Source organism: Oncorhynchus nerka, unplaced genomic scaffold, assembly GCF_034236695.1.
Source record: "Oncorhynchus nerka isolate Pitt River unplaced genomic scaffold, Oner_Uvic_2.0 unplaced_scaffold_2768, whole genome shotgun sequence".
In the NCBI taxonomy this organism is placed as follows: domain Eukaryota; kingdom Metazoa; phylum Chordata; class Actinopteri; order Salmoniformes; family Salmonidae; genus Oncorhynchus; species Oncorhynchus nerka.
In genome coordinates, this window is record NW_027038532.1 from 1,258 (window position 1) to 21,612 (window position 20,355).

The window sequence follows — 20,355 nt, forward strand, 5'->3', positions numbered from 1 at the left end:
TTTGGGGATGATATAATCTCGACTGGCTAGTAAGCAAACAAATGATGATGAGGCCCTTTGGGATGTGATAATGTAGCTGGCTTGCTTTGTCATAAAATGTGTTTTCACTAAATCCACCTACTGTTCACAAAACAGCCTTCAAAATCCTTCTGATAACAGTGGTGCATTAAAAAATCTGATAGACAAAGATATAATAAGAACATTTAGAGTACCCACTTAACAGTGCATTTAAGGTACAGAATGAGTACGTGTGTCCACATTTTCAACTGGTACTATATATATATATATATATATATATATATATATATATATTAAAATAGTTGCAGACAGATTTTAGGTCATATTACATTTTTTCACAGGGTTTTGATTTTCTTATAGAAGCAGATGTTTAAAGTTGTTCAGTTCCTGTATTCATCTTGTGCAGCGACGACTATACTCTAAATCAGTGCTTTTATACTGGCCAGGTATGGTCACATGGTCACTCAATCAAACCAAATCAAATCTCTTAACATAACTTCAATTTATTAAGAGTAGCATGGACAATCAATTGGATATTCTATCACAAAGTGTCTTTCAAATGCTCTCCATTCTGTGCGGTCTCATTGACACCACAGACTGACTAGGCCTACCTAACAGGCAGAAATTCTGCAGATGAACCTCAATTCCATTCAAATTCACAATGATCATTGATTATGACAACGCACAATGCCCTAGCTACCTTGAATGCAATGTATTTGGATGTAAAGACATGCTAGAGGAGGAGCTGACACAACACTCCTGTTGAGGGATTTAGCGATTTTGCTGTCCGCTTTAAGCATTCCCAAACAGAGCATAAAAGCTGCTTACCATGACCAAAAATCCCCCCCACGCTTCATTGAGTTAAAAGGCTTGGGACTAATTGCTGTTCTGCTTCAGTGAATTGAGTCCAAATATTGAGGGCTTACATTTTTGGGGACATTTGATTATAATTTGAAATTTGTTTTGTATCAGGTTAGGTTCAACTTTTCCCCTCTGCTGTACAGTGGACTGTCCCTCAGGCTTGAGAGATAGGTTCTACAGTGCCTTCAGAAAGTATTCACACCCCTTGACTTTCCAAATCTTGTGTTACTAAGTGGGATCCAAATTAATTTAACTGTCCTTTTCTTTGTCAATGATCAACACAAAATACTCTGTCAAAGTAGAAGAAAAAGTCTAATATTTGTAAAAAAAAAAAGAAATCCCAGTGTCTTGTGGAGAGCAGAATGAACCAGGTTTTCCTCTAGCATTTTGCCTGTGCTTAGCTCCATTCTGTTCATTTTCTATCCTGAAAAACTCCCCAGTCCTTAATGATTACAAGCATACCCATAATATGATGCAGCCATCACCATGCTTCAACATATGGAGAACGCTACTCAGTAATGCGTTGTATTGGATTTGCCCCAAACATATCACTTTGTATTCAGGGACAAAACTGCTTTGCAGTACTACTTTAATGCCTTGTTGCAAACAGGATGCATGTTTTGGAATATTTTTATTCTGTACAGGCTTCCTTCTTTCACTCTGTCAATTAGGTTAGTAATTGTGGATTAACTACAATGTTGTGGATCCATCCTTAGTTCTCTTATCACAGCCATTAAACTCTTTAACTGTTTTAAAGTCACCATTGGCCTCATGGTGAAATCCCTGAGCAGTTTCCTTCCTCTCCTGCAACGGAGTTAGGAAGGACGCTTGCATCTTTGTAGAGAGTGGGCATATTGATACACCATCAAAAGTGTAATTAATAACTTCAGCATGGTCAAAGGGATATTCAATGCCTGCTTTTTAAAGAATTGTACCCATTTACCAATAGGTGCCCTTCTTTCCGAGGCTTTGGAAAACCTCCCTGATCTTTGTGGTCGAATCTGTGTTTGAAATTCACTGCTCGACTGAGGGACCTTACAGATAATTGTATGTGTGGGGTACAGAGATGAAGTAGCCATTCAAATATAAAGTTAAACACTTATTTCCGATAAAGCGAGTCCATGCAACTTATTATGTGACTTGTTAAGCTAATTTTTACTCATGACCTTATTTAGGCATGCCAATACAAAGGGTTGAATACTCACTGACTTATTGACTCAATTTTTAATTCATTTGAAGAAAATGTCTAAAAACATAATTCCACTCTGACATTATGGGGTATTGTGTGTAGGCCAGTGACAAAAACATCTAAAATGTAAACAATTTTTAATTCAGGCTGTAACAGAACAAAATGTGGAAATAGTCAAGGGGCGTGAATACTTTCTGAAGGCACTGTACGTGTCATACCTCACTTTTATGCAGAACGCAAGACTCTCCCATTATTATATCAATGAAAAGTACATTTCAGTGACTGCCCTCAAAACAGTGAGAACGGGAGGTAGTTTTGGATTTCCACCATGTTTTGAGAAGAGAAGTTAGACTAGTTTTGATTAGATTATTAAATCCCCCATCAGTTCTCTCTCTCGGTTCCCTGGAGGCCCTCTACTGTCTCTGCCTGAAAAATACATTTTACATTTACATCATTTAGCAGATGCTCTTATCCAGAGCAAAATACAGGAGCAATTAGCAGTAAGTGCCTTGCTCAAGGGCACAGCACAGATGCTTCACCTAGTCAGCTCAGGGATTCTAACCAGTGACATTTCGGTTACTGGCCCAACACTCTTAACCGCTAGGCTACCTGCCGCCCTCGAACTGTGGCCTTTACACTCTGAAGTGAGCTCCTCTCTGTGGGGGAACTCATTCTATGCAACGAGGCACATCTACTGGCTCTGTTTCAAAGTTGGGATTTTACTTCACACACACTCAGCATGAGATCCACAATAGTAGTATAATGGAGAGAATTTTGTCTCGGGCTAAACACGAGCAGCAGAGAGAATCTCCAGTGAACACACGTTGACAGAAACACTGCCTGTTCCTGGCAGTTCAATGCAGTTGGGGTGGTAAAGCAACAGAAGGCATGTTATTTGTTCCGCCAACACAGTAAGGTTACAATATGCAAAATAGAAATTCTCACAAAATCGTGCACGAGAAGTGCACCCGTAGCTCTCTTTGGCTGGTTAATTAACCATCATTTTGCAACTTGAAAGACAAAATATGCTAAAACATCTCCGCCAATAAAGTGTGTTTTCTAAATTCCCTTTTCATGGTGTCTGAATGTTGTGTGGACCTCAGACAACCCCTAAACATCTTTGTTAAAGAGACTCTCAGTACTTTTGTATACTGTTTAGCCAGTAGTTCTGAAAGTAGCACTCATGAGCCAAAAGAGGACTCCGGAAATGGTGTACTGCAGATACGTGCACCACGTCCTTGCTCTTGCTCTAGCTCTGCTGCGTGGCATCAAGTGCATAGCTAGCTGTCACTCATATGGCGAAGGGCTGAAGCTCATTGGTTGAACTCAAATTGCTTAGGGGGCAAATGTAGGGAAAAATGGTGCAGCACAGCTCCCAGAAAAACAGTTGCTTTCAACTATGGATTTCGTGGCTAATTAAGGTAAGACAGTAATTCTGCTCATAGATTGTGCATTTATGAACTACGTATTGACACATCCAAACCCCAAAAATTATTCCTACTATTTGGTGCATTTTCTGTCCCCAGGAAATATAATTTCTTATATTCCAAAGACTTGAAATATAAGGTCAGGTATCCTTTACCTTAAAAACACAAACATTTGGATGTTGAAAGGAAATGCCTTTGAACACTTTTTTAGGGTGGATGTAGGCGTTTTTGCCGTGTCCCCGGGTGTTATTCATCAACTTCCAGGAGAAATATAAGCCATAAAATAACGGAAGGCATGTTACTTTCTCCGACAACACTAAGGTTACAATACGCGAAATAGGTACACAGAAATCCTCACAAAATCATGCACAAGAAGCATGTAGCTCCCTTTTTGGCTGGTTAACCATTTTGCAACATGAAAGGCAAAATATGCTAAAACATCTCCGCCAATAAAGTGTGTTTTCTAAATTCCCTTTCATGGTGTCTGTTTGAATGTTGTGTGGGACCTCAGACAATCCCTAAACATCTTTGTTAAAGAGACTCTCAGTACTTTTTGTATAATAATATATTTTAGTTATATTTAGTTATGTTCTCTCTCAATAACTTTCTTCCATGATTATTGTATTTATTATAATTGCATTTAATCCTGTTCAAGTGTTCACCATTACGATATGATATACTTTATTGTACATACAAATGGAAATTCATTTTGTGATGCCAGAATATAAATACACAAACACAACACAATATACTACATGCAGTACAAAAAAAATGGAAAGTTAGTACACAAGTCACACATTTACATTTCCACATATTCAAAGTCTCTGCAGCCCACTGACAGGCCGTGTATTGGGCCTTCATCTGTCCTATGTCCCACTGTTCAGCGTCCTGCATCTGTCCTATGTCCCACTGTTCAGCATCCTGCACCTGTCCTATGTCCCACTGTTCAGCATCTTTCATCTGTCCTATGTCCCACTGTTCAGCATTTTATCTGTCCTATGTCCCACTGTACAGCATCCTGCACCTGTCCTATGTCCCACTGTTCAGCATCTTTCATCTGTCCTATGTCCCACTGTTCAGCATCCTGCATCTGTCCTATGTCCCACTGTTCAGCATCTTTCATATGTCCCACTGTTCAGCATCCTGCATCTGTCATATGTCCCACTGTTCAGCATCTTTCATCTGTCCCACTGTTCAGCATCCTGCATCTGTCCTATGTCCCACTGTTCAGCATCTTTCATCTGTCCTATGTCCCACTGTTCAGCATATTTCATATGTCCCACTGTTCAGCATCCTGCATCTGTCCTATGTCCCACTGTTCAGCATCTTTCATCTGTCCTATGTCCCACTGTTCAGCATCCTGCATCTGTCCTATGTCCCACTGTTCAGCATCTTTCATATGTCCCACTGTTCAGCATCCTGCATCTGTCCTATGTCCCACTGTTCAGCATCTTTCATCTGTCCTATGTCCCACTGTTCAGCATCTTTCATATGTCCTATGTCCCACTGTTCAGCATCTTTCATCTGTCCTATGTTCCACTGTTCAGCATCTTTCATATGTCCCACTGTTCAGCATCCTGCATCTGTCATATGTCCCACTGTTCAGCATCTTTCATATGCATCCTGCACCTGTCCTATGTCCCACTGTTCAGCATCTTTCATCTGTCCTATGTCCCACTGTTCAGCATCCTGCATCTGTCCTATGTTCCACTGTTCAGCATCCTGCATCTGTCCTATGTCCCACTGTTCAGCATCCTGCATCTGTCCTATGTCCCACTGTTCAGCATCCTGCATCTGTCCTATGTCCCACTGTTCAGCATCTTTCAGCTGTCCTATGTCCCACTGTTCAGCATCTTTCATATGTCCCACTGTTCAGCATCCTGCATCTGTCCTATGTCCCACTGTTCAGCATCCTGCATCTGTCCTATGTCCCACTGTTCAGCATCCTGCATCTGTCCTATGTCCCACTGTTCAGCATCCTGCATCTGTCCTATGTCCCACTGTTCAGCATCCTGCATCTGTCCTATGTCCCACTGTTCAGCATCTTTCATCTGTCCTATGTCCCACAGTTCAGCATCTTTCATCTGTCCTATGTCCCACTGTTCAGCAGTGGAATGAAACTTGCCCTGCTCCTATTCTTACTGAACAGTGAGACCCTTAATCTCTTTATGCTAACTCAATCTTGCTCACTCACAGAGCTATGGCTAATTTAGGCTCCAAATTTTCACTTGTTAGGTTCCACCCTGGTAGGATTACGCACCTAACAGGTTGGAAAATGCACATAAAAAAGTGACCAATATGTTTTCTGAAAGTCATTCTGGTAGAATACAAAAATTATGAGATCCAAAAAGGCACCGCAATGTAGGAATGAGTCACCAAAGTTCCGGAGCATGTCTTTAAGTGGTGAAACTCCATGTAAAGTCTGTCAGAATGATGAATCCTCCTGTTATTCACCAAACACTCACCTCACCCACCTTACTTCTCATTTAGTCTCTGTCACTCCTAAGCCACTTTGTACTCCCTCCCTTCCTTGAGGATTCAAGAATTGAAGTCCTTCATCCTTCGAAAGGTTCGAAAGGAACTATGGTAACTTTTTAAAATCTTATCTCAAACTTGTCACTTGGTAATAGCAGGCTGTTTTCTGGATAAACAAAAATAAGGATATTCTAGCCCTGGATTACATTACATTACATTACATGAAATAGGTCATACTGTATAATTGCACTATTATTTTCAAAGGACCGACATTTCCGACTGACAGTTTTCCTCATGGGTGCTTTGCAAAATGCCAACTTGTTGCCTACTAAATGTTTTCTATGAGCAACTGTTTGTGCTTTACTAGGGTAAGTTAATGAGAAACTCCGTCTTCATGAGTGAATTTGGTGACAGTGTGTGCGAGTGAGTATGGCTTTGTGGACATCATGGGAGCAAGTGAGATAGGAAATGACTAATGTCCTGCTATTGACTGTCGCAGCATCCAAATTATTACTAAATGTCAACACGTTGAAGTCAATTCAAAGATGCTGTGAACAGAACCATTTATCAAGCAAAGGATTATCACCACAGTTTCATGTTGTCGTTTTTCATGACAAAGATTGCCACACTAAATCACTTCTTAGGATGAATTGTCTGTATCAAGTATCTAAAATGCAAATTGCTATTCAGTCGCTGCCTGAGCATACAAGTTGAAAATATTTCCCTAATATTCAAGTGAACATATACACTTCTGCAAAAGTGCAGTTTTTGGAGTGCAGCAACTGCATCTTATCGTTTGATCTTTGACCACAACAAGTCTATTTCACACTTTCTCCAACAGTTAAATATCATTTTTATAAACAGGTTCCTCAGAATCTCAGCATCCCCTCCACCTGAGCATCTGTCTCACCTGACGTTTTCTGTGGTAAAGTGAGACTCCACCACAAGGTCTAACATCCCAAGTGCTTAATAACAAGATGGAAATTCATTTACACAACCACCTTTTTCAAGCTGTAGATCAAAGCTCAATGTTAATCAGAATAACACTTATTCTATTTGTGTGTGAGTTGAGTTTGTTTGTGTGTGGTGCCGTATGTGTGTGTTAATGGCACATGACAATATTTAAAACTAAAATAGTGTATACATCTCAATAAATAGCTGCAGGAAAAGAGGCAATTAACTGGGAGAGTAAACATGTCCATCTGTTGATGGACAAATATCTGGGAGTATCGAGTAGACGAGCTGTGGCGAATGTAAAAACATCCTGGCTAACTTAATTTATCCCCTCTCGCACAGTCCTCCCACAGACACACGCCAGCACAGATGGCCCAGCTCTCTGCGCTCTCGCTCAGCAGATGCACACATTAATCATAAAACAAGACTTACAAAGAGAATTTAACCCTCTCTTATATGTACTGTTCTTTGCCAATCCTCCCTGGCTCCTTGTGGTAGTTTTCTGATTCTAACAAAATGAGAGTACTATTCATGGGAACCAAATGCTGGGGGAGGTGGACTCTCTTAATCAAAGTGTTTTGTTCTCTGAAAAATGGTCACCACATACCTTACAATAAGTCCATTTTCATTCTCACACAACCCCGCTAAGAACCAAAAGATACATCAATAAAATGTAATTGCATCAAATAGGCTCAATAGTTAAATTGTCACCATTTGAACTACAGTACTGAGTGTAATTCTGTTGTCATTCTCATTTTACATGATTAGTGATTTCCCTATTCCCTAGTGGACTTTATGCCCTGTGGTGAACGATGGTCATGCCCCTTGTCCCCAGCTTGCAGCTTGAGCTTGGGGCATCCTGTCAACACCCTTTGATAATGTTAGTGAAATCCTACAATAAATACTATCTGCTATATGGGTCATTTGATGGGATCGGGATGGGAGAGATTCAGAAGGCAACTGTGAAAGCAGAGCATGATGTACAACTAAAGGAGAGCCATGGGGCCAGATAGCGGGGGTGTTGCTTAGTGACATTTAGAAAATTCACCCAGTCGGTGTAGTCGAAATAATTCTGAGAGAAGATGTTTTAATTTGATGTTACTTCATACTATAAATCTAGAAGCATTTATTCTGTAAACATAATTTTCCCCACCTACACCTTGTTTTGATGATGGCTGAGCATACTAGTCCTCATTACCCATTGTAAATGTAATATGAACACACACAACTGGAATCCAATAATAGCATCCAGACGATCAACGTCTCCTGAAGTTTAAGTCCTGATGCCCTTCAGATCTACAAGCTCAAGAATAATCTGGTAGTTTAAGATCAAGCTTTCCACAATCTCCTTACCTTGCTGCGTCCGCCTGTGTTGAGACGTAGAGGGTGAGGAAGGGGTCAAAGATCATGCGACTGGTCTCGACGTTGACCGGCGACTGCCTCTTTCCCATGGCACACAGGTTCCAGGCGGAATTCACTAGGCCCCAGAAGGATGGTACTGTGGACAACAAGCACAGTTCAATGTCCTTTATCATGTCTAATGTCTAATATCATGTTGATGTGTGAGATGAGTAAGTTCTTAAAACAGCACTTGGACTATCAACACTTTGACAGGAACCACTGAGGAGGAAACACTGAGTAAGGAAATTAAGTAAAGATATCCCTTTAATTAAAGTCCTTGCCTTACTGTAACCAAAACAGCAGCAGTTAGAGTATGGAGTATGCCATCAGTACAACATTCCATATTATGATTGTACAGTACTAGGAAGAGCTATTTTGAGAGAAGGGCACGTGAGTAATGCCAAAGTTGATTATGTATGTATGTATGTATGTATGTAGATCCTACTAGATTTAGATAGAATCCCTCTATATCAGAATCAGTTTAAACGCTTCCAGAATCTGATTTAAGATCAGCTGAAATAATCTTAGTTATCCGTCCCTCGTTACTTGCACATGACAGAAGGGACTGGGGAGAACCCTCCTCTCCTCTTAGTATGGGTCAGAGCCTGGCAGTGGCACAGGAGCAGGGCAGCTGTGACAGATGTGGCAGGCCTCAAGAGTGCCATCACTACCCCTTTCTGACACGTGTGACATCATCCAGCCGTGATTACATCACGTGGGTCAGCTTGAATGGAGTGGGCCGCCCAGCTGTGAAGCAGATGAGGGTTCAGGACTATTACGTTCTCTCCCTTAGTATAGGGATTAGAGGCTGATACTCATCTGAACTGTCGGACGGAGACTCCTGGGACAACCAGTACTTTTTCATTGCTCTTAATTCATGGGCAAGGGGCATGCCTTCATGTGCAAAGCCCAATGGTGGTTAAGGACTATCAGATCAGTGCCACAACCCCTTATAGATGTTTCTACAAAAAGAGGAAATCATGACTAGGAGTCAATTTCAGAATTAAGAATCAGCAAATGAATCAATCTGCTAGTGATTCTGCTAAGTAGGGAACTCTCAAAATAATCTGAATAAAGATTCAACTAGCTAATAAGCAATGGATTAGCCACCCTAAGATGATCAGTGACCTATATTACATGCTGATCTTGGCCAAACTACTCTTAATGCATAATAATGAAATACAGTAGATGAGGATCTGGAATGATGTTGGAATTTCTGAATGTCAACAAAGCTCATGTTCCATATCTTCCTGCTTTCTGAGCCACCACATTGTTTACCAGTTGTAGCTTCATGTGTAGTGGGTTCAATATAGTGTTTATCAAAAAAACACAATGTTTAGTCAAATTCACACAAAATGAAGCCTAGGCATTTTTAAGTAAACTATCATTGTTTTAACGAACTGATCCAGGGAAAAAACTAACACGGTTGTTGATAGTTTCGTAGGCAGTATTTTGGCAGCAATTATTACTTTTGCCAAAAAACGAGGTAATGTGACATACAGTATGTAAACGCCTTTGTGTCCTGAAACAGTGATGTAACTGTGTTGTAATCCCACTCAGTGGCTTTTGGTGAGCACAACAGTCGCAAGCAAGAGAGGATATGTGAGAACCATACTCAAAGGGGAAAAAAAGATAGCATTACACTCAACTCATGGCAATAAAACTGTTGTTTTAACTTTTGAACCACTTTAATTGATTGTTGATTTGGTGGAGCAAGAGTGATAAAAACATCTAAATAAATGATGAAGCATTCATTGTTAAGGATGCTTCATAGGGCAGATTCAAACAAACGTTATTGTTTTGGCAGCGAAAGGTGCTTAGAGATGCACCTGGACATTACTGAGGCTGAGCAGGAAAGACAACAATTTCCATTAGAAAACTCAGCGAGAAAAGTTTAAGTATGTCTAAATCCTCACGTGTGAACTCTCACCCCCTTTACCCATGCTGCATAGTGATCATGATCTCTATTCCAGTACAGGTATATTATTGGATCAGGTAGCAGGTGCATGCAGCAGGTGCAATGCAGTACGTCCCAGCCAAGCGCTGAAAACCAGACCCTACAGTACAACTACCTCTAGGGAGACTTCACAACACGTGTTGGGATATGCAGCTAATTGAAGCCTAGAGGTTTTTCCAGAGCAAAATAGTCAGGATATAAACATAACGTTACAGAGAACAAACTAAAATGAGAACATAAATGTCAATGGGTCTGGAGAGACCACTAGGACTGAGGACTGGCCAATTCACAGCAATCACAATTCACAAAATTCACTCTGATTTTATATCAAAATGACCAGGGAAATCCTCCTCAGATCGTAGGGATTACATTTCCAATTTTCGAAGCAGCATAAACAAAGAAGACAAAATTGGGACAGGTTTCTGTCTATTGAACCTGCTGAACTGTGCAGAGACACTCCCGACTCCAGTGTAATGCTTTCCTAAGGTATTGTGGATATAATTAAAGTGGAGGAATAGCTGATGATCCATCATGCAGTTTAACATAAGAGAGCATTTATACGGAGACTTGATTACACACAGGTGTATTGTATTTATCATCATTAGTCATTTAGGTCAACATTGGATCATTCAGAGATCCTCACTGAACTTCTGGAGAGAGTTTGCTGCACTGTAAAGGGGCTGAATAATTTTGCACGCCCAATTTTTCAGTTTTTGATTTGTTAAAAAAGTTTGAAATATCCAATAAATGTCGTTCCACTTCATGATTGTGTCCCACTTGTTGTTGATTCTTCACAAAAAATACAGTTTTATATCTTTATGTTTGAAGCCTGAAATGTGGCAAAAGGACGCAAAGTTCAAGGGGGCCGAATACTTTCGCAAGGCACTGTATGTACATGAATGTATAGTTAAAATGACTAAGCATATAAGATAAACAGAGAGTAGCAGAGTGTAAAAGAGGGGTTGAGGGGGAAGGCGCACAATGCAAATAGTCTGGGTAACCATTGGTTACCTGTTCAGGATTCTTATGGCTTGGGGGTAAAAACAGTTGAGAAGCCTTTTTGTCCTAGACTTGGCACTCCGGTACCGCTTGCCATGCGATAGTATAGAGAACAGTCTATGACTGGAGTGGCTGGGGTCTTTGACAATATTTAGGGCCTTCCTCGGACACCGTCTGGTGTAGAGATCCTGGATGGCAGGTAGCTTTGCCCCAGTGATGTACTAGGCCGTACGCACTACCCTCTGAAGTGCCTTGCGGTCGGAGGGCGAGCAATTTCCGTACCAGGCAGTGATGCAACTGGTCAGGATGCTCTCGATGTTGCAGCTGTAGAACCTTTTGAGGATCTGCCAAATCTTTTTAGTTTCCTGAGGGGGAATATACTTTGTCGTGCCCTCTTCACGACTGTCTTGGTGTCTTTGGACCAATCTAGTTTGTTGTTGATGTGGACACCAAGGAATTTGAAGCTCTCAACCTGCTCCACTACAGCCCCGTCAATGAGAATGGGGACGTGCTCGGTGCTCCTTTTCCTGTAGTCCACTATCATCTACTTAGTCTTGGTTACATTGAGGGATAGGTTGTTATTCCGGCACCACCTGGCCAGGTCTCTGACCTCCTCCCTATAGGCTGTCTCATCGTTGTCGGTTATCAGGCCTATCACTGTTGTGTCGTCAGCAAACTTAATGATGGTGTTGGAGTCGTGCCTGGCCATGCAGTCGTGGGTGAACAGGGAGTACAGGAGGGGACTGAGCACACACCCCTGGGGAGCTCCAGTGTTGAGGATCAGCGTGGCAGATGTGTTGCTACCTACCCTCACCACCTGGGGGCGGCCTGTCAGGAAGTTCAGGATCCAGTTGCAGAGGGATCCAGTCCCAGGATCCTTAGCTTGGTGATGAGCTTTGAGGGTACTTTGGTGTTGAACGCTGAGCTGTAGTCAATGAACAGCATTCTCACATAGGTGTTCCTTTTGTCCAGGAGGGAAAGGGCAGTGTGGAGTGCAATAGAGATTGCGTCATCTGTGGATCTGTTTGGGTGGTATGCAAATTGGAGTGGGTCTAGGGTTTCTGGGATAATGGTGTTGATGTAAGCCATTACCAGCCTCCATTACCTGCTATTAATCAGAGTAATGATGAAGGTAGAATTGTTCTTCAATAAACAGTACTTAAAAGGGTGCTGTAAGCCAAGGGATAATTCCATGGAGCAATTTATTTAAAAGCAGCCGGCCGCCACCGGGAGGTCCGTGGGGCGATGCACAATTTGCCTAGCGTCGTCCGGGTTAGGGAGGGTTTGGCCGGTAGGGATATCCTTGTCTCATCGTGTACTAGCGACTCCTGTGGCGGGCCGGTCGCAGTGCACGCTAACCAAGTCGCCAGGTGCACAGTGTTTCCTCTGACACATTGGTGCGGCTGGCTTTGGGGTTGGATGCGGTCTGTGTTAAGAAGGGGCGCGGCTTGGTTGGGTTGTGTTTCGGAGGACGCATGGCTTTCGACCTTCGTCTCTCCCGAGCCCGTACGGGGTTGTAGCGATGAGACAAGATAGTAATTACTAACAATTGGATACCACGATTTAGATGGGTTTCCATCACATTTTCAACTCTAGCGATGGAATGTAAAGGTTTAATGTAAACCTGGTTACTGACAAGCTTCTGGTTTGACAGGATAATATTCCTAGGTCTAGACCTTCTTATCATCATAGAGGATTTAACACCATCTGCTGTAGGAGGTTATTTTGCTCAGCCCTCAAACAAATCAAATCTTACTTTGACACGGCAAGGAGGAATAAGCCACTGCTTTTCTAACCTTTCTTTTGAGCATCTTCCTTTATCACAGCTGTAAATTACTTGGCTGGCTCGCCTACAAATGATTTGGTTGTTAACGGTCTTAAATGCCAGCCATAATCTAGCACTTTCACACAATGTTTTAGCTTTGAGGACAATGTTGTAGCTAGTGTTGCTCCAATACCAAACCTATCCGCTCATCCTCCAGGCCGCCATACCTGCAGGTAGAAATATAGCAGCAATATGCTAGAACATATGTATGTTCATCACATTAGTCGGTGGGTGGGAAAAGGAGGAAGAGGGGATAACATTATTATAGCTCTGAGTGAGAGTGAATAATGTAAAGTGTCCTGTGAATATGGCCTTTTAATACCATTAGTATTAAATACCACCAAGAGTTTTGAGAGCATAGGAATCATGATTCTATTCTAGCCTCTTCCCATTCCATTTAAATTCCCCCAGAACTCTTTGCGTGGGAGGGATTCTGTTTCTTCCTTCCGCACTTCTTTTTTGCCCCTCAGTCTTTGCAAGGGCATCTGTGTATATGTGTGAGAGAGAGAGAGAGAGAGAGAGAGAGAGAGAGCTGGCTGTGATCACTAACTTGGTGACCTACTTTCCAAGACTGCAGCACATACAAATAATAATACAGAGTTATGCTCCTGTAAGAATATACAGAAGGAAGGTGATACCTTTGTTTCTGACAAAAGGTTCAGTTGAATTGAAATCTGTATCAAAAAGTTAATGGGCTAAGGCATAACTGCACTCTTCTTGAGCCTGTTTAGATCAATTCGATTTCCTTTCTATTTCAAAAAGTTAAGTCTTAAATTAGATGGCTCCAAATGTACATTCTAGCTGTAGAGTTTCCCCGTTTTCATCAAAAAGGGCTTGAGGCGAATGAATGTACAATAGCAAAAACATCCCACCAACTTGGCTTCCACCCATATGACACACAGCACATACACAGAGTCACTGTCACTTGCTGTGTGTGGATGTCTCCTCTCCTGTGTAAAGGTCTCTGTGGTGATAAACAGGAAGCTTCCCCGCACCTAGGCTGAGAGGCTGAAAGGGCTCTCCTCGTGAGTCCACACACTATACACTAGCAGCAGACATAAAGTTAAAGGTCAGGGAGCATCCCACAACCTTCTACAAAAGACTTCCAAAGGCCTCTGTGTCACCTGCTGTGCTTATCTGTCACAGCTAATAAATAGGCCTTTCTCCTAAGGTAATCCAATGACAGGGTTAAACATGGACCAGTTGAGAACAGCGCTGGCCCTCGAGGCAGCAGTTTCTGCTGGTGTCACATATCCTTATAGGAGCCCATTGGCTCATCCAAATTTGCACCATTCCTTGAGGCCCACATTGACAATTGGGGTGGGATGATAGCAGTATCGTGATACTCGTTAGTATCGTGGCAAAGGAAACAAAACAAACATCATTATGTTGTCATCCAGAGCAGAACCGGCGCCAGGATAAAGTGAGTAAGGGGCAGTGGAAATTGGCGAGGGGGATACATTTTGGGGTGTTCTTACACTGGAATTATATTTAATTCTGCTTATCACGCTTTACCAAAATAAACAAAGTTCAAATGCAGAGACTCCGAGATCATTGAGTGCTTTTGAAGGGACAGGTTGGCGCGAAGTCTGTAATCTATCTCCGCTACGCCGTGTCAGTGTAAAATAGGGTCCTTCTAGCAGTCACAAGGACACATATTCAGCAGGAGGAGGCAGGTAGAGATGCAAATGAGTTGGATTTATTTTACACAGCACTGGGGTTTCAAAGATGACGGCGATATTTATATTGATATTTAAACGAGCACTGGGTACATGATACACATTGACCAACATGGTATGTCCATTTGGTGAATGTAGATTAACAGAGCAAATAAAGGACCATCATAGCAGGTGCCCCAAGGCAGATGAACACTTTCCCCCTAAACACCATCCAATAACCTTTTGGCAATGCAGGGGTACAAACTTCCCCACGTGGACCTTTTTTTCTAGCAGGTAAGAGAGAATTCTCTCCTGAACAATGCACAGTGGATACTGGGGTTGTCTCCAGTGGATACTGGGGTTGTCTCCAGACTCCCCAGCTGTGACAACTTCCGTGCCACTCCCAGGAACATTTTTGCAGTGCAGTCCTTTTCTCTCCAAGCCCAAGGAAAGGGACAGAGTACACCCTGCCACCCTCTCCAGGCTCCGGAGAGAGCTAGGTCATCATCAATTCAGTGTCAGTCAATGTCGGGATGAAAACCTCACTCATAGGAAGAACAGAGGAGCAGGAAGGAGACAATTGGGCCGCCAACACTTAAACTGGTAAACTTGACCCCGCCCTTATAAATCTAAATCAAATATTACATGCCGAGGTGTACAACGTTATTCACTTAGCATACCACAGAAATGAGATGCATTTTTTCCCGCTTTTTATGGAAACTCAAAGGAGTCATACCTAACTGCTCCAGTGGCTTTCCATAGCCCCCCCTACACCCACAGTGGTGCACCCTGTCCATTGTGCTGACAGCGAAGATAGTTTTAGTTTTAAAAAGAGCTAAATCTGAGGGGGGCTAGGCCCCCTTTAGCCCCCTCGTGGAGCCAGGTACGATTCAGAGTCACATGTATTTATTTCCCAAGATATAGCACAAACTATTTTACATAGAGCAGGTTTTCAAAGGATCACAGAGTTTGGTCTGCTTCATTTTCATTTTTGCTATGGAAAAAACATTGTCATACTGGTATCACCCTGACCCTATTGACAATAGTGTAAGTCTTGGCAATTGATTCCTGCAAAACAAGAAGTTGATTCCTGCAAACAGGAAGTCACCTTTCTGTGTATGATATAATAGTTATGTCAAATGTACCTTTTAACGAACAACAGCCTTATGTTGTATTACTGAAATTTTACCAGACTGCACTTGACTCCATAGTTATATTGGTCATTCGATCCTTCCTCCTTGAAAAGGTCTGAGACCTCGATTTTATTCATTGTGCTGCCATTCTTCTTCTGTATACTTGTATGTCTGTGCTCCCCTTGATTATGGAATGAAGAAGCACAGGGAGGGAGGAAGATGGAGAGAGGGCTGTGATAAAAATTTCATAAGACCTGCAGTCAGAACAGTAGTGAACCTGAAGCTCCTGCTGCAGAGACAGAGAGCGGAGGAAGAAGCCAGCCCATGTCAATAACACTGTCCAAGAGCAAGAACGTTAGTAACAAGTGAACCCTCCTGGTTAACAAGAAATGTTCCCTTCCCAAAACAGAGAGGAATGTTTGGTCTGGCTTTCTGTTACAAAACAACCCACTGGACAAAAACTGGTTGAATCAACATTGTTTCCATGTCAGTTCAACAAAAATAATGAAATATGATGACATTGAATCAATGTGGAAAACTGATAGGACCATCTCTGAATAGTGGGCCATGTGGACACCAAGGCTTTGAGTTCATGTGATGTCAGTGTTTGTTCAACATCGAAAATAATTACCTGGAACAAAGCTCCCTTGGACTGCATCTTTGTACGCCCACCAACCATCATGAATTTTTGGTGAAATTAGCTGTGCTGCAGTAGGAAAAAAACAAAACCACAGAAACATTTACATTACATTTTTACATTTAAGTCATTTAGCAGACGCTCTTATCCAGAGCGACTTACAAATTGGTGCGTTCACCTTAAGACATCCAGTGGAACAGCCACTTTACAATAGTGCAACTCACTTGTTAGAACACTATTAACTTTCACTTCTTCTTAAGTTTAATATTACCTTTAAAGAGACAATGAGAGAGATTAGAGATAAAAAACTGAATTGAGGCCCTGGCTTTTGTGGTCAGCCTGACCACATTAAAGAGACGTAGGGTTTGGAACGTTCAAGTGGATACCTCCATTTAATAGGATATGTTACGTTACAAATAATAATGGTCTGGTTACTTAAGACAGAAATGAAAAGTAGGGAGGTTGGTCCATAACCAAGGGAAGTAGGGTGCACAAGCATTTCGCTACACTCACAATAACATCTACTAACCATGTCTATGTGACCAATAAAATGTGATTTGATTTTGATTAGGGGTGCTGAGGGTACGGAGGCACCCTCTGAAAAATCTGAAAAAAAAGTATAAAAATAAAGCAACCAAAGGTTGTGTGTTCGAGTTGGGTCGGGGACAACTGTAGCATTTAAGCTAACACTTTCCCTAACTTCAACCTAATTCTAACCTGCAATGTACATTCTCCTAACCTTTGTCCTTACCACAAATGCTAACAAAAGAACAAGCAGCCTGGAATGAGAGCAAGATGTATAGTACTTCCTTTTTATAACCAGGTAAGTCAGTTAAGAACAAATTCTTATGAACTGCAGTGTTCAGGGGAAGAATGACAGATTTTTACCTTGTCAGCTCAGGGATTTGATCCAGCACCCTTTCGGTGACTGGCCCAACACTTTAACCACTAGGCTACTGCCACCCTATACGTCATCCAAGATGCATTATACATTTCATCATCCAATTAAATATGATATTGTTCGGCAGGGTAAGATGTGATACTACACGTCCTCCAATTCATATGATATTGTACAACAGCTATTCCATTCATAACATATCATACTTAATGGAGGGGAACACATTTAGATCCCAAATCCTATGAATTGCCCTGAGGCCAAGTTGTTGTGGTACAGGTGGTAGAGCACCTGCCTCTGCACCACACAGGATCTGGGGATCGTGCCCTCTGTCAGTTGTCCTCTCTCTTACTCTCTTGCTACATTGGTGGCAGGCAGCAATGGGATCATCCCGGAGGTTTCTAGGGCGCTGGTTTGCAGACGGTGCTCTGTGCGAATGGACAAGTCTCGAAGGGAGAGAATACTGAAACACTGTTTATGTGAGTGGCTCTACTGCCTCTATCACAGGCCCAGGGTTTTGTGGTACATCACTTGCCCTCTGCACTTCTGGATCTTGGGGTCAAGCCCCACGGTCAGCTGTTCTTCACACTAAACATCATGTCAGCGGTCATGATGGTAAGAACATAATATACAATTTATTGCTGTCTGGCAGATGTAAATAAGAACAGAAATTAGATGGAACTTTTCAAGTATGTTTATTGACAAATGAGTCTCTGTCATAGCTTATTTTGGGAAAGAGGCCTCCTAGGATGATGTAAGATGTGGGTAATAATGATATCCATGCAACATGTAAAGAGCAACGCCTAATGTTGAATCTAATCTCAGCATTACAAATTTTACAGGCGCAAAGAGATTTTGTAAATGTTCTCTCATTTGTACCAAATTGGGGGCGGGACAAAAAAAATCTATAATCCTAAACACAAATAGCCTATTATATAATACTATGACTAAGATTCACGAGAATGGCTAGATAATCAACGATTACAGTAATTGTGTTGCCAACTCACGCGCAAGTGGAGCAAAGATTTGCTTTATTGACCTTTAAAGACTCGTCATGCTTAAACCTACATTGAAACAATTATTGGTACAGCTGCAACACCCGTGCCCTACATTGCACGGTTTACAGTTGCAACCGTATCATCAACAGAAGACTATTCTGTATTTCCTTATCCAAATACATTTAAATGTGTTACAATATTCTGGGGTTTGTTCAAGCCCTGAAGTTCATCACTTCACCTCATTAATTACATGTAATAACCGCAGGCTTCAAGGCTTACCTGATGTACAGATGAAATATGCTTGAAAAATCAAAAATATTTCCCAAACGATATGCATTCTTCATTCATTCCAAGTTAATTTTGCAAAAGCTTAAATATATTAATTGTAAAGTTTGAGTTCTTAACGATGACAAACTTTGATGAGGCATTTTCCCCAATCCGTCAACGATCCAAGGTGTCACTTTCAGAGTGGGGCGCGCTCTGCCAAAATGGTATGCCAAAAGAACGCGCGTCAAAAACCACTACCGCTCAAAACACGTTGTAATGTGAGCAATAAAAAAAATATATTCTATAATTACGACACGATGCCGTCGTTCGCTTCGCCATTGAATGTGTTTGAAGACCGAGTACGAACTAAAGCTACATGACTGGCTATCTTTGAGTGGACTCAACTTGTCACTGCGTGCCGCAGACCATCACCATGGGCAGACTGGTCTCGTGGACTAGACGTAGCATAGTAAACGTAAGTACGGGACACTCAAATTAGTGCAATACTTTATGTTTGGTATGCTTATATAAGATAGTAGGTTACTTAAGGCAAAAACGAAAGGAAAGTGGTTGGTGGTGGTGGTTGAGTGACATAACGCAAAAGTCTAGAAACTCAAAAGGTTACATGGTCAAATCTTATCACAGACAGCTTTTGCATTTGAGCTAATTAGCAACTACTTACTTATTTGTAGGTACTTTGCAACTACTCAGTAGCGGTGCATGGGTAATATTACTGAGGAAGCCAAGGCAGTACAAAAGCCATATTACGTGAAAATTGCGTTGTTTGCTTTATAAGCTATTCGTTCATACGCCACCGTGACAAGAAAAAGACAAGTCACACAGTGGCAAATAATTTCAAATACACATATGTTAGTTTCGTCACAAAACCGGAGAGCAACATCTGTCCAGTGAAGTCCACAGAGAAAATATACCATGTAACAAGCAGTTATGTGACCTGCAGCATGGTCAAGCGTGTTAATGTTTTCAACAGTTTACTAAACAACTACTGATTTAGAACCACAGAGTTACACCAAGCACCATTTCAATTTAAACATTGTCAAATCGACAAGGCTATATACAGTGGGGCAAAAAAGTATTTAGTCAGCTACCAATTGTGCAAGTTCTCCAGTTTAAAAAGATGAGAGAGTCCTGTAATTTTCATCATAGGTACACTTCAACTGTGTCAGATAAAATGAGAAAGAAAATCCAGAAAATCACATTGTAGGATTGTTAATGAATTTATTTGCAAATTATGGTGGAAAATAAGTATTTGTTCACCTACAAACAAGCAAGATTTCTGGCTCTCACAGACCTGTAACTTCTTCTTTAAGAGGCTCCTCTGTCCTCATCCACAAATGAATACATACCATACGAAAGGAAACATATCATACTAAATGTAGTGTCTCGGATTTCCGTATAAAATAATACGAAATACTCTGAGACCATGTTGCCATGAGACAGTGACATGCCAGCAAGGTGTGAAAAAAAATGATCAGTCAATAGATAAGCTACTCTGAATCTGTATTCTTTACTTTTATTAATTCATGTAGTAATTCATCTTAACAGGAATGGCATGTAGCCTACGTTTTGGCAGTTTGTAATGTATTGCCAAATGGCCATATTTATGAGGCTACAAGTTTTAATTTGTGTGATTAAATCTG

General features: G+C 41.5%; 1 long non-coding RNA gene across 1 annotated transcript; it reads right to left on the reverse strand.

Moving 5' to 3' along the window:
* Window positions 1-8,320: 8,320 nt before the first annotated feature.
* Window positions 8,321-19,108, reverse strand: LOC135567005 (uncharacterized). The gene is made up of 3 exons (XR_010462234.1): window positions 18,707-19,108; window positions 16,529-16,603; window positions 8,321-8,422 (listed from the first exon to the last, which is right to left on the reverse strand). It is a non-coding gene; the product is annotated as an uncharacterized LOC135567005 (long non-coding RNA).
* Window positions 19,109-20,355: the final 1,247 nt, after the last annotated feature.